This window comes from Zea mays, chromosome 3, assembly GCF_902167145.1.
Source record: "Zea mays cultivar B73 chromosome 3, Zm-B73-REFERENCE-NAM-5.0, whole genome shotgun sequence".
In the NCBI taxonomy this organism is placed as follows: Eukaryota; Viridiplantae; Streptophyta; class Magnoliopsida; order Poales; family Poaceae; genus Zea; species Zea mays.
In genome coordinates, this window is record NC_050098.1 from 19,313,522 (window position 1) to 19,329,643 (window position 16,122).

A 16,122-nucleotide genomic window follows, 5' to 3' on the forward strand; every position below is an offset into this window, starting at 1 on the left:
GTGGTGACTAACATAGTATGTTGTAGCAAATAATTTTTATAGAAAGTATTATACTTGTTGCGCTTTTCAATATCATTGGTTACATGTCTGCGAGAGGCTATCAATAGATATTTTAGATAATTGCTTATCCTTTTTCATACTTTTTATACAAAGGCTTAGTCTATTGTCACTTATATGATCCAAAACTAGAGGTGATATCTTTAAATTTTTGTTTATATTTTGAAGCATATGCTAATACTATTTCTAAAATTTGCTTTTGTAAATAGTACCATACAAAAAATGGTGATATTTTAGAAATATCTTTAAAAGGGGTTAAAAATACCTAAGCCAGATGTGTCTCATTATGCGGGGTGGCACAATAAGCCTCTACCACACCTAGGTGGGTGGTGCAACAGTATAGTTTAGCTACGCCATGGGTCCGGGTTTGGCAAGGCTGCAACATGCCGATTCAAAAAAGGCTACAATATGCAAAAAAAAACAAACTATGTCTATGTCCGGCTTGTGGCACTAACACATATAATTCAAATACAATTCAATAACACATATAAGCCAAAGTCAAATGCACTAACTCATACAAAGTCGAAGTCAAGTGCACTAACACATGTAAGTTAAAGTAAGCAAAATGAATCAGTCAAACATATAATGCATAAGTTATCAGGGAACATGTCAGATGCAAACCAATCACTTGAGACAAACCATGTAAACAATCATGATACTTTTTCAAAACAACCCTCCCACCGTGTGTCGGCTTTTAAAACGGCCCTTCCACCCCTCCTGATATATTTTCAAATACACCATCCTACCTCCACCAATGTATTGGTTTGCATGTTTTGCACTAAGTGGTTGGTTTGCACCTAATATATCCCGCAAGTTATCCATACTCATAGTCAGTTCTAACTAAAGTGTAATATAAATTATATGGTCTAATTAATCACCATACGTCTCGAGTGTGTATCAAGTCTGTGATTGCCTCTGTCTCTTCTACTTTTAAGGGAACATGTTCAGAGTGAATGGAACATTGATGAGGAGGGAATGATGAAACTGGTGCATGCCACTAAGACCCTACAATTAGATCATAACAAACTTAAGCGCTAGAATATGTATGGTGGATACTAAAGTCATTATATAAAAGGTATATAATATTTACTTATTCCATATGCTAGGTCCCAAGCGGTGTACCAAGCTATGATGTGCTAATCTCCTATACTAGATAAGAGTCCAACCATATTATTGTACATGGAAACCATCGCCATCTTTGCCATCGTGCCTCCATCAATATGTACAATCTCTTGGTTTTGTCATGAGAGGTCGATGTGCGCGCAACCAGTGGTAGAGGACGCTTAAAAAATTAGGTATGGTAGCAGGGAACGTACCGAGAATCTGGATTGCAGGTTCTAAGGCAACATCGACCAGCGGGTACTTGTTATCAATGGTGGACACGCTAGTGGCGGTGGAGCTATGCCAACAGGGCGTGGAGGTAGATGAGCTCGTGCATGCAGGGTCACGGTGCGAGCGTCTGCGTGTGGCTTTGGACTTTAGAGCTAGAGGCAGCCTAACTACACACCGTGTAGCTAGATGAGCGGCTATGTGTGAAGGTGGGTGGTAGATCAAGAGGGGTGTGGTCTCGCCACTGAGCAAGAGTGTTAGAGGCTAGAGAGGGAGTGGGAAAAGCCGTGGGGGAACCGTCGAGGCGCTAGGCACGGGCGTGCTCGTGTGAATGCACTGTTAGGTGCCCCGCACGTGGAGGGAGGTGCTGGATCAAGAGAGGACACGGTCCCGTAGTCTGGCAAGAGCGCTAGTGGGGGATAGAGAGTGGTGCAAAGCGCTAGGTGCAGTCACGCAGAGCGGGTGGTGGTTGATGGCTCACGGCTAGGATCTAGGAGCCTAGAAGGAGTCATGTGTTGTGCATAGCGATGGAGCAAATATCTTCTAGTTTGGTGGGTCGGACCAAGGTACGACACAAGCTAAACTATGCCATATCGGTCCCTCTGCCCCTACGTGTAGCTAAAGTCATAGGAACCCTTGTATCCAAAGAACTAGCTATAGTTATCAAGGAGCTAGATATTGTCGAGCTATAGTCTGCCTCCCATGGAGTACTCATATAGTTCAAGTTTGTGAAGAATATGATGGACCAAAGTGTCAATAATATGAGTAACGCAAGGTACATCGATAGTTAAGATTGCTGGGACTTGACACATGGGCTCGAGCACTCAAGGGCAGGTGAGACAAACTATGCACGTCAAAACAAATGACAGGGGAGCTCAAACGTCTTATCAAGCATGTCTCGTCTAGAAGCTAGATGGGGTATTTATAGGGTAACCAAGGGTCTAGAGCCTAAAGTAAATACATACCCTTGATTACCTACTACATTCCTGGAATATACTATACAACGAGATAATTATGAAACAATGCTACCATACGCCTAATTACATCATACATTTTACCCATGGGGGAGAATGATAGGTGGACTCGCTCGGGCCAATTGGATGTGGCCTAGCTTGCCACAACTTATCTGCACTTGGCCCCTCAGCTCTAAGTCCTAGACGCTTTCGCTCTAAGGGCCTTCGTCTTGGGGTCTTAGCTCCAACAGCGGCAAGGTCTGCCTTCGCACCTCTTTGGGGGCATGCTCTGATAGGTGTGTCCCTCGCGATGGTGAAGTCTTTAGGCCCTCATTGTCAGACTAGATCGACGGCCTTTGCCTTACACTAGTGCAGCCCCCATTGTTGTTGGCGCCTACATAGTCTTCAGATACTGCAGCGAGGTCCCCTGTGTCGAGGACGCCCTTCGATCCCTAACTTGTAATCAGGATTAGTTTGTGGTTAGTAGTTGTTGACTATCGAGAGTGGTCGAGGTCTGGTTTGGTCCTCGTACCAACAAACATAATAAAAGAGAAGAGCAATTCGTCTAAGCCCAATCATGTATTCGAGCTAAGTAGCTCAGATGAGGTTTCCTGACTCTATTAGATCGACTCAAACTTGGGATCAAAGAAGTTTGGGCCATGGGTCTTGACCCAATCAACAAATGGTGCCTTCCCCGACAAGAAAACTTCTAGTTGTTGTGTCTGCACAAATATCCAGGGAGTAGTCAACAAGGCTTTGGATATGGATCTCCTAGATTATAGCTTGAGTTGTTTTATTTAGTTCGTATCTTGTAATCTTCTTGTAACGACCCCTCTCCTTAGATTATAAAAGGAAGACTAGACGTCCAGGGGGAGGACATTCAATATATACAAAGCTACCAGCAAAACTAGACGTAGGTATTATCTCTCTATAGAACTTGAACCAATATAAATTTCTTATGTTCTTGCACTCTTACTTTCTATTCTAGATCACGCTAAGCTCTTGCATACAAATTCACTATCGCATAAAAAATAGGAAGTTAGAAGCGAATTCAAAATAAAAAATATATAATGAAATATGTTGTATTGGTTTTGTATATAGCTTTGACCGTAGTAAAAGCATGAAGCAGGCCATGTTTTATCCCATAGTCTCCTAAAAATGTTGTATTGGTTGGTGTTTAGGGTAGACAACATCAGTTTGGGATCAAAATGCCTACCCTAAACACCACCCTACCAATTTACGATTTAAATCTGCACTAACAAAGGGGGTCGGTTCCCCTTTCGATCACAATCGTGGCACCATCTTCATTATCTATGTGGTGGGATAATTCCACATGACTCCTTTCAATTGATCTCCTTCTCTAGGGCACAAAAGCCTTCACTCGTCGATGATCCAAAGCCCTCGCCAGCCTCGCCTGTCGGTGGCTATCTAGGTGGGGAGCGATGAAGAACGAGACTCCCAAACCTAGGGGATGACCTATTTGCAAATGAGCGCTCTCCGTCATAGCCCATGTGGCATTGATCTTCCACGTGCAGACCCATTAGGATGGCTAATTTACAGCACCTAGAGGGCGTGAATATGTGATCCTGCAAAATAAACTTAAAACAACACAAACTTGGTCTAATAATTGAGTTAGCGCAAACTAAAACCAAGTTTAGGTGAGATGAAGAGAGAAAAGTTCACTTCACTTGATTGCTCTTTCAAGATATGAATGATACTAAGAGCAATATTACAAGTGAGAAAGGAGAACTTAGGAAAAAGGAAAAATCACAATAGAGTAAATGAGACTAGAGACACGATGATTTTTATCTCGTGGTTCGATCAAGCGTAATATGCTTGCCTACTCCATGTTGTGGTGTCCCAATGGACAAGGGTTACACTCAACCCCTCTCAAGTGATCCAAAGATCAAACTTGAGTGCTACGGTTCTTCCTTATATCATGTATTTCCATTTGTGAGGAATCTCTCTCATAGCCTTACAAATGATCAAAATCACAACTTAGAGTAAGGAAGGGAAATAGAGTACACACACAAGAGCACAATGCAGCAACACACACAAGAATCATAAAGGCAAAAGTGCAAGAACACAAGATCATAGAAACAACATAGAACTCATGCTCAGATCTCACTAAAACCACTAGCAGGCATGGTCGCAGCGTGTCAGAGTGTTGTATAGCTCTTAGTATGCTTAGGTACTAGTTGGAGACGCATAGGGGGTACTTTTATATCCCTAAGGGCCTTAGAGTCGTTACCTCCTCCAAATGGAAGCTTGAAAACTTCCCTGTCTATGGGTGCACTAGACCGTCCGGTGGACCGTCCACAGTAATGGTTGACAGAAGATCTGATTGGTGTTGAAAGTCGCCTATAGAGGGTGGATAGAAAACACCTGAAAATTATAAACTTTGAACACAAACTTCACCCAAGGTTAGCGTTAGAACTAGTAGTAATGAAATCAGAGTGCGGAAGAGAAATTCTTCTTGCTTAGAGTTGCTCAATCAATTGTGGATTACTTTGGGAGCCAATTCAAATCGAATGCAAGCAAGAGAACTAGAGAGAGGAGAGAGTAAGAATCAAATCTCAAAGCAAGATTAACACAAAGACATGAGCGATTTGTTTCCTGAGGTTCAGTTCCGAAGAACCTACTCCCTATTGAGGAGGCCACGTAGGCCGGGTCTCTTTTAACCCTTTCCCTCTCCCAAACGGTCACTTAGACCGGTTGAGTTCTTCTTCTTAATCTCGAGGGTCACTTAGACCCTACAAGGATCATCACACACTGTCACACCCGGTTTTGGAAGGTAAACCGAATGCAAACCATGTACGTGTCAGGATCAGAACTCACGTACACAGCGATTACATAATTCAGCATCATCACACAATGCTTGAATTAAATAGCGGAAAGGTACTTAGTTACATCAAGATGTCTGAGACATCCATAGAGTCTAATACATATCCATAGTGTTTAATAATAACATCAAAGTGCGGAGTAACGAAACGTAGAATGTAAGCCTACATAAGCAGCTAACTGGGGGGTTTGCCACTAAGATAAACTAGAACTAATCGTATTCCTAGAACTCCTTGAAGTCATCTATGTTGCCAGCTTCACCTCCTGAGCACTGAGAACAGTGGGGACAACCTGGGGTGGGGTGGTTTGTAAAGCAAGGGTGAGTACACTTCAACGTACTCAGCAAATGTCCCGTCTGGCTAAAGTGGACTAGCTATATGTGGAGTTTAAAGTTAAGCGGTTGCTTTTAGTTGGTCAAGTTTTATTACTATAAGTAGAGCCAAGTTTTAGTAATAACCCAGTTATTATCCAGAGGCACTCCCTCCAAGAGGAAATACCAGAGATCAGGATTATAATCACCATTGTTAATCATCATCATAAAAGTAACCATTGTTCTTCTAATCGAAGAGGATCCCAAGGCTGCTCATAACCGCGAGCATGGCTAATATACCAGTTTCTAACACTCTGCAGAGGTTGCACACTTTACCCACAAGCCGTGATTCCCATTGTGCCTAGGGTTCTAGCCTCCCCATTGATCACTACCAAGGTGACCTAGTAGGGTCTCACTATGTAGCCTTTACAAAGATTTCCCAGAGGACATAGCTGCCCGTTAGGTTTCTCCAGTTTGATAAACACAGTACATCTCCCTAAAGGAAGGGTGACTAACAAAACCAAATCAAAGAACCTCTGCAACCAGCCTCGGCAGAGCAAGTACTGTGCCCGGACCCCATTGACGGCCCTACGACGAAGCCAACTACTCCTCTGGTTTCTCTAATTAATCAACTAAGGGCGTCCCATTCCACCCTCATGGTTGCACTGTTATCTCGGGTTGTCACTCCCCAAACAGGTCCTTACGGAGAGGCACTCAGGAAAGAGCCTGAGCCCCCTAAAGTAATCACAAGGACCCCATCGGGATAACATCATCGTATCATAAAAGATCACATCATGTTCATTGATTAAGTTTAAGCAATAGCATAAGCTAACCATGATTAACCCAAAAAGGTAAACAAGGGTAAGGGAAATACAAACTAGTCAATCCTTAAGTTTCAGTAATGTAATGCGGGACAGTGAATTATAAAGTATAGTAGGACATAGTAGGTCTGAGGACACTTGCCTTCACCAGGTTGTTGCTCAGGGAGGTCTCCAACAACACACTCAGGAACCTCGTACTGCTCGTTGTCTAAGTAAAGCGAGCATACATTCAATACATTTGGAAAAGTATAAATGAATAGCACATCAAACATTTACAATCATTGACACATAACTCAAAAAGGTATAGTATTAAGTGTAGGGGAATGATATCAAGTTACAAAGAAAACGGAGTAATCCTAATTGGGGAATTGATTACTCTCTAAATGTTTAGGACATAGCTCAAAAAGGTTAAGTAGTGATTAAAACAAAGGAAAGTTAGAATTATAATATAAACTACTCTCATTTAGGAATTTGACTACCTTTTAGGTATTATCCATAATTACATTCCTAATTCTGTTTATGTTATTAAGGCCTAAAGGTTAATTCCAAAAATAAATCCAAGTGATGCATAACACTAATCTCACAAGATTGAATGTACTTTATTCCTATGGTTCTTCTTTTATTTATTTCATTAAATAAATAAATATATACTTTAATTCTATATTCCAAGTGTAAAAATTAAAGTATGAAGATTACAGTTGACTATATTTTATTTGAACAGAGAATAATCTTGTGAACATTTTGCAATTTGAACCACTAAATTTGGAGTTTAAATGAAAAAGATATGAAATAAACAAGTTTTGAAGTTTGAAATATGAAATTAAGGCTAAATCTGTAATTAAATAAAAGTCCAGGGGCTATTTTAAAGAAACCAGGGACCTATGCGCTAAAACAGAGGACGGCGGGTTGATTTCCTAAAACCAGGGGGTTCTTAAGCAAAATGACCACGCGAAGGGGTACGGGGTAATCTCAGCCATCGGATCAGAAACGGACGACCCAGATTAGATTGCGCGGGCGCGGGCGCGCGGACGCGATTGACAAGCAGGGCTAGGGCGTCAGCGAGCCAGGGCGGACTGACCAGTCGGGCCCAGGGGCAGAGACACGAGTGAGGGGGAGAGAGGAGAGACAGTTGGATCTAGATCGGACGACTACGATTAGATCCGCTCGGGTTAGCTCTACACTGTCCGATCTCAGGCGAACGACCGAGATCTAACGGCAGGGGGCGGACATGGGCGCGGTGACGCCGCTCGGTCCCGCGACGGGAACTCACCGGAGACGAGCAGACCGACCACGGTGGGGCACAAGAGGCTTGGGGGTTGGCCTAGGCGCGCACAGGGGGATCTGGCGGACTCAGCCGAGGGCACCACGCCGGCGCGGGAGCACCAGAGGGCGCTGCACATGGCGAGGCGGACTAACGGCGGCGTGGGGCAACTCTAACGAGCAATTGTGTGTTAACCAGTGCAGTACACAGGGAAATAGGGGCGCCGGGAGGTTGCTCACCTTGAGGGGAAGCGCTGGAGGCACGGGGCAACGGCGGAGGCACCGGGACGCGACGGGGCGACGGTGGCGGAGCTCCGGCTGCGCAAGAACCACTCTGGTGAGCATGGACCGGACAAACCAGAGAGGGGGAGGGCACACCGAAGGGTGTCCCGAGTAGCTGACGGCAAGGCGAAGCTTACTGTGGCACTGGACGGGGCACGAGCGCAACGACGGCCACTGAACAGGCGGTGGACGTCGGCGGGCGATGGCAGAGGTTCTCGGTTCGCATGGGCAGAGCGAGAGAGAGGGCGAGAGAGCTGGTCAGAGGGCGCAAATGGAAGAGGGGAGGTGGGCGAGCAGGGCACGGGGTTCAAAAGGGGCGCGGGGGCTCGGTCGTGGCTAGAGAACGAGCGGACGTGGGCGCGTCCACGGTGGGGAGATCGTGGGTGGGAGGTTGAGGACGGCTGACAGGTGGGGACGGCGGGACAGAGAGAGGGAGAGAGCGGGCGCTCAGGGTTGCGCCGACAGGCAGGACCCGCCTGTCAGGCAGACGGGGCGCGCGGGCACGGGCGCGCGCGCGGACTAGGCTACCTTGGGCCGAATTCGGTTTTCCATTTTCTAGGGAATTTCTAATTGCTTTTCTATTTATTTTCTCTAGGGTTTTCAATTCAAATTCAAATCAAGTTTCAAATTCAAACCAAATCAAATATGTGCAACAATTCAAAGAATATTTAGGCTCAATATGATGCAACATTCTATGACTCATATGTTTTGGGCAAAATAAATAAATAATCCCTCACTAATACAACTAACTCTAATTAAAAGAGAGAGAGAGAGAAAACTAGAGAGAGAGGGAAACTAAAGTGAGATAGAGAACAGTAACACCTGAATTTGGATGATCATAAGAAAGAAATTTTATACCCCCAAATTCAGGGTGTTAAAGACCTATCCCCCTTAAAAGAATATCGCCCTCGAGATTCAGGGCTGGCTAGCAAAGAGTTCAGGGTACTTGGCTCTCAGATCATCTTCTCTTTCCCAGGTTGCTTCTTCTTCTGAGTGATGGCCCCATTTGACTTTGCACATTCTGATGGTGTTCCTCCGAGTGACTCGATCTGCTGTCTCCGGAATTTGCGTTGGCTTCTCAACGTATGTCAGATCCTCTTGAACTTCAAGGTCTTCCATTGGTAACTGCTCTTCTGGTACTCGCAAGCATTTCTTTAACTGAGACACGTGGAACACATCATGCACTGCGAACATGTTCTCTGGTAAGCTGAGTTGATAAGCCACTTCTCCACGTCTGGCTTGAATCTGATATAGGTCGATATAGCGAGGTGCTAACTTGCCTTTGACTCCAAACCTCTTGGTTCCTCTGATGGGCGACACTTTCAAGTAAACATAGGCTCCCACTTCAAAACTGAGTTCCCTTCTTTTGGTATCGGCATAGCTTCGCTGTCTGGACTGCGCTGCCTTCAGATTTTCCCGAACCATCCTGATATTCTCTTCAGCTTTAAGCAAAATCTCTGGGCCGAATACCTGTCTTTTGACGGGTTGGTCCCAATGCAATGGAGTTCTGCAATTCCTCCCATAAAGTGCTTCGAATGGTGACATCTTCAGACTGGCTTGATAGCTGTTGTTGTAGGAGAATTATGCATACGGTAGCCTCTTGTCCCAACCTAACTGGTCTTGCAAAGCACAAGCTCTCAACATATCCTCAAGAATCTGGTTGGTTCTCTCAGTCTGACCATCTGCATGTGGGTGATAAGCTGAACTGAATTTCAAGTGTGTACCCAAAGCTTCGTGTAGCTGCTGCCAAAAGTGAGAAGTAAACTGGGTGCCTCTATCCGATATTATCTTCTTTGGAATACCATACAAGCACACAATCCGAGACATGTATAACTCTGCCAACACTGCGCTGTTATAGGTGGTCTTGACTGGTATGAAATGGGCCGCCTTTGTCAAATGGTCCACGACTACCCAGATGGAGTCATAACTAGCTCGAGTGCGGGGCAGACCAACTATAAAGTCCATCCCAATCTCATCCCATTTCCACTGAGGAATCTGTAATGGCTGCAACAAACCTACGAGTCTCTGATGTTCGGCCTTGATCCTCTGACAACTATCGCATCTGGCCACATACTCTGCTATCTCTCTTTTCATGCCATACCACCAGAATCTCTTCTTCAAGTCTTGGTACATTTTCTCACTACCAGGGTGTATAGAGTATGCTGTCTCATGAGCTTCCTTAAGAATCAGTTCACGAATCGAGGTGATGTTGGGAATGCACAACCTATCCTTGAACCATACCACTCCTTCTGCATCTTCACGAAAATCTGGACCTTTACCATCGATGATCAACTGCTAGATCTCGTTGATCTTCTCATCATCCTTCTGACCTTTTCTGATGTCTTGCTCCAGAGTGGGCTCTAGCTCAATTGTCACTCCTTGAGTGTTGTTCAGAAATCTAAGACTCAACCTATCGAATTCCTTTGCTAGCTCAAACGGCATCGGGTGAGCGGCCAACATATTGACTTGACTCTTCCTGTTCAGAGCATCTGCAACCACATTTGCTTCGCCTGGGTGATAATAAATCTCCAGTTCATAGTCTTTGATCAATTCTAGCCATCTTCGTTGCCTCATGTTTAACTCTGACTGAGTGAATATGTACTTGAGGCTTTTGTGGTCCGTGTAGATATCACACTTCTGCCCGTAAAGATAATGTCTCCAGGTTTTAAGTGCATGAACCACTACTGCTAGTTCTAGGTCATGAGTAGGATAATTCTTCTCATGAACTTTCAATTGTTGGGACGAGTATGCCACTACTTTCCCTTCCTGCATTAACACACATCCCAGTCTAGTGTACGAAGCATCACAGTATACTGAGAATGGCTTGTGAACATCTGGCAGAACCAACACTGGTGTTGTTGTCAACTTCTGCTTCAACATCTCAAATGATTCTTGGCACTCTAGGGTCCACTTGAACTCAACCTTCTTTGCTAGCAGGGTTGTCATTGGTCTGGCAATCTTGGAGAAACCTTTAATGAAACGCCGATAATAACCGGCCATTCCAATGAAACTCTTGATTCCTCGGACATCTTTTGGTGCTTTCTAGTCCAGAATTGCTGCTACTTTCTTTGGATCCATAGCTAGTCCATCTCGGTTTATTATATGACCCAAGAATAGAACTTCGCTGATCCAGAACTCATACTTGCTAAGCTTGGCATACAACTGGCAATCTCGTACCCTTTGAAGAACCTTCCTCAAATGTTTCTCATGCTCTTGCTCATTTTGGGAATATATAAGAATATCATCAATGAACACCACTATGAACTTGTCGAGGTAGTCCATGAACACACTGTTCATCAGATACATGAAGTAAGCTGGTGCATTCGTCAATCCAAATGACATAACCATGAACTCATATAGTTCATACTTGGTGATGAATGTTGTCTTCGGTATGTCCGAGGGTCAGATTCTCAGCTGATGGTAACCTGACCTCAGATCTATCTTTGAGAACACACTGGCTCCTCTCAACTGATCAAATAAGTCTTCAATTCGAGGCAGGGGTACTTATTCTTGACAGTAACTTCATTCAAAGCTCTCTAATCGATGCACATCCTCTTCGTGCCATCCTTCTTCTCCACAAATAACACTGGGGCTGCCCAAGGTGAGGTACTTGGCCTTATGTAACCTTTCTCTAACAACTCATCAATTTGCTTCTTGAGTTCCACCAACTCTGGTCTGGACACTCGATAAGCTCTCTTGGAAATAGGGGCGGTGCCTGGGATATGCTCTATGGAAAATTCAACTTTCCTTTCAGGTGGCATGCCTGGTAACTCTTCAGGGAATACATCGGGGAATTCTGACACAATCCTAATTGTTTCAATCGGATTGGACTCCTTGTCATCTACTGATAAATGGTGACAGGCTCCTTCTAGTTCAGGTAAGTATAGCTTGGTTACTACCTCCTTTCCGGATGGGGACACCAACTTAACTGTCCTCTTGTCACAACTGACAGTGGCTTGATTTCCGTGTAGCCAATTCATCCCTAGGATGACATCTAACCCTTGAGTTCCCATTACTACTAGGCTAGCGGGGAAGGCTATCCCCCTTATTTCAATTCTTAGATTCGGACAAATCCTATCGGACTGAACTTTTCCCCCAACTGAATTAACTCTCAAAGGTGGGATCATTGGTTCTATGGGGATGTTATGTGATTCTACCCAAGATGCAGAAACAAAAGAATGTGTGGCACCAGTATCAAATAATACTTTTGCTGGGTAGGATTCGACTGGAAAAATACCTACTGCCACATCCTGAGCATCCTGGATTGCTTCGGCCTCTAGGTGGTTCACCTTTCCACGATTGTAGGCCTGACCACGAACTCCTGGTGCTTATGTGGTGCTCCTTGTCTTGCTGGGGCATTGACTGCTGGCGGTTGCTAGGCTACTTTCTTTGGATAATTCTTCGCCTAGTGATTCTGTTCTCCATAGTAGAAGCATGCACGACCTCCTACTTGTGCTGGGGCTGCTTGGCCATTCTGGTTGGTTGAGGGGGCAGGAAGACGAGCTGCCTGGTTGTTCTGACGTTGGTACTAATTTCCTCCCGGTTGAGCATTCTGACGGTATTGCTGCTGCTAAGGAAACTGCCTCTGGTACTGGTGCTGGTGCTGACGTTGATGCTGGTGTTGGTGACCCTGCTTGAATTGCTGGGGCGAGTTGTCTAAGTAGCAGGGACGACTACTACTCCCGGCCGGAGGCCCACCAATCTTGCACTTCCTATCCTCCATCTCCCGACGCTTCCTTTCAGTCATGATTGCTCTGTCTATCAAGTGTTGGAAGGTGGGGAAAGTGTGGTTCATGAGCTAATAATGGAGGGGATCAACCAATCCTCTCAGAAAGCGGTATTGCCTCTTTGCATCCGTGTTGACGTCTTCTAGGGCATAACGTGACAGCTGCAGAAACTTATCCCGGTACTCACTGACGGACAGGGGACCTTGCTTCAGGGCGAGAAACCCCTCCTTCCTCACTATCATCAGTCCCTCGGGCACATGGTAGCGACAAAAGTTGTCCCTGAACTCCTCCCAAGTGATGGCTTCAGGGTTGGCATGGGTGGTGAGGTAAGACTCCCACCAAGACTGTGTTGCTCCCCTCAACTGTCGGGGACCATACAACACCTTCTCACGGTCGTTGCACTGAGCAATGTGCAACTCACGCTCCATAGTATGCAACCAATCTTCCACGTCCATGGGGACAGCGGAGTGGGTAAAGATAGGGGGATGGCCCCTCATGAATTCTACCCGCTTGTCTTTGGGCACTTGTGGCATCTGGACTTGTACTGGAGGCTGAGGTGGTGGTGGCTGCTGCTGAACCTGCTGCATCGCTGCTAATGTCTGACCAATTGTCTGAACTGCCTGGGTCTGCATTAAGAACATCTGCTCAATGGTCATTGGGGATGGCAGTGGCAAATGCTGCTGCGGAGCTGCCTCCTCTTGGGGTGCCTGCTGCTCTGGCTGAGCACGCCTCGCACCTCTGCGCCTGTTCTCAGACATATGTAGAAACCACATACATATCAGATCTGACTCTGCAGTCTTTTAGCATAAGAAAAGATATACAGAAAACTTTGTAGCATTGAACAATTGATCATCTTCACAGACAACTTCTCAGATAAAGAGGAAAGTGGGAATAAATGGATTACCCAACTAAATAACTGACTTTATTAATAACTACACCAAGTTGCAGGGGATACCCACACCTTGGTGACAATCATTACAAAGATCCAACTTCATTACATGTTCATCATGACAAGCATACAACAAAAGATAGCCAAACTAAATCTAACTAAGACTGACTAGACTAAGACACTGAATTAAGCATTATTACAGACTCCGACTCCATCGATCTATGGATCTAAATCTAAGCGGGTCCTGCAGTCTAGGGTACCATAGTCGAAGCGACCACGGGGCGGTGAACGGTAAGGGTGCTGAATCCCTACAGGGGCGGGAAAACCACCATCAAGATAGTGGCGTGTCGCGCATTCAGCACGCAATTCCGCAACCTTTGCTCGAACCTTGCCCAACTCGTCAAGGGCATGGTCCAACTCTGTGTTGAGCACGACGACCAAGTTGACCATGCTGCTCAGCCTGGGATTGTCCTCACCAACTGGCGAGACAATCACACCTCCAGCACCGCCGGTCGAATGGCGAGGGTGGTACTTCAGGTCAAGGCCATCAGCTACCCCGCTGAACAACGAGCAATACTGAGAAAGTGCCCGTCGTGCTACATCTTGCATGGCTGCCTCGGCAGTGTCCCTCTCAGTGATAGAATAGTGCTCTGAGAAGGCCTCTACACCCTGGAGATCATCGTCCGGACGGCGCACCAAGCAAGTAGCCTCCCACTGGTCCGGGTATAACCCGCGATGATGCTGGTAGACTACACAAAGGTACTCGATAGACCAGATGTGTCGGTCGAATGCCTGACGCAACAGGGTATCGAGAGCATCGTGGAAGTGACACCCACTAGCAGAGTCACGAGTGATGGGTCTCGTGATCCATCCCTCTGGTTTCGGCTCCTCCGAACGCTCCGTGCCGTGGCTCGAACTGCCACCGGCGTCATCGTCGTCTCCGTTTTCGTCGGAGTCTCGTCTAGCAGCCGGGATGCCCTGTGGTGGTGCAGGGGGCATCTCTGGCTGAGGTGCAGGGGAAGGCGGCCTCTCAGACTCCACCTCCCGCTGAGGCGAGGGGGAAGAGTCCTGCTGCTCCTGCTCTTGCTCCTGCTCCTGGCGTCGGCGCTCCTGCTCCTCGTGCAGGCGACAATGCAGTCTCTCCAGCTGGCTGGATTGACCTGACACTGTGCGACGCAGTGGACGCTCTGCCAGGCGAGAAGGCAAAAAGGGGATCACAGACTTACATGCAGTGCACCTGAGACGAGCCATCTACAAAAGACATCGTAAGCACAAGAGTAAGAATAAAACTATGAGACCAGAAAGTAAACAGAAAGGAAAGTGAGATGAAACTTTTTGAGATAGGTAAATAACATAGAGTTAGTCAAGACGACCAACCTTTGAAAAGACACTAAGGTCAAGGTAAGAGTACAGGTCTATAGTCCTTAGGTCAACCATTCTAGTCTAGGTTAGCGGTCCTACAGTCAGCAAGGCTTTGATACCACTTATGTCACACCCGGTTTTGGAAGGTAAACCGAATGCGAACCATGTACGTGCCAGGATCAGAACTCACGTACATAGCGATTACATAATTGGACATCATCACACAATGCTTGAATTAAATAGCAGAAAGGTACTTAGTTACATCAAGATGTCTGAGACATCCATAGAGTCTAATACATATCCATAGTGTTTAACGATAACATCAAAGTGCGGAGTTATGAAACGTAGAATGTAAGCCTACACAGGCAGCTAACTAGGAGTTTACCACTAAGATAAACTAGAACTCATCATATTCCTGGAACTCCTCGAAGTCATCTATGTTGCCAGCTTCACCTCCTAAGCACCGAGAACAGTGGGGACAACCTGGGGTGGGGTGGTTTGTAAAGCAAGGGTGAGTACACTTCAAAGTACTCAGCAAATGTCCTGTTTGGCTAAAGTGGACTAGCTATATGTGGAGTTTAAAGTTAAGCAGTTGCTTTTAGTTGGTCAAGTTTTATTACTATAAGTAGAGCCAAGTTTTAGTAATAACCCAGTTATTATCCAGAGGCACTCCTTCCAAGAGGAAATACCAGAGATCAGGATTATAATCACCATTGTTAATCATCATCATAAAAGTAACCATTGTTCTTCTAATCGAAGAGGATCCCAAGGCTGCTCATAACCGCGAGCACGACTGATATACCAATTTCTAACACTCTACAGAGGTTGCACACTTTACCCACAAGCCATGATTCCCATTCTGCCCAGGGTTCTAGCCTCCCCATTGATCACTACCAAGGTGACCTAGCAGGGTCTCACTACGTAGCCTTTACAAAGATTTCCCAGAGGACATAGCCGCCCGTTAGGTTTCTCCAGTTTGATAAACACAGTACATCTCCCCAAAGGAAGGGTGACTAACAAAACCAAATCAAAGAACCTCTGCAACCAACCTCGGTAGAGCAAGTACTGTGCCCGGACCCCATTGACGGCCCTACGGTGAAGCCAACTACTCCTCTGGTTCCTCTAATTAATCAGCTAAGGGCGTCCCATTCCACCCTCATGGTTGCATTGTTATCTCGGGTTGTCACTGAGAGCACCTAGAGGGGGGGTGAATAGGTGATCCTGTAAAATCAAACACTAATAGCCACAAAACTTACTTTAAAGTGTTAGTACGACTAAGTAGCTTTGAAGC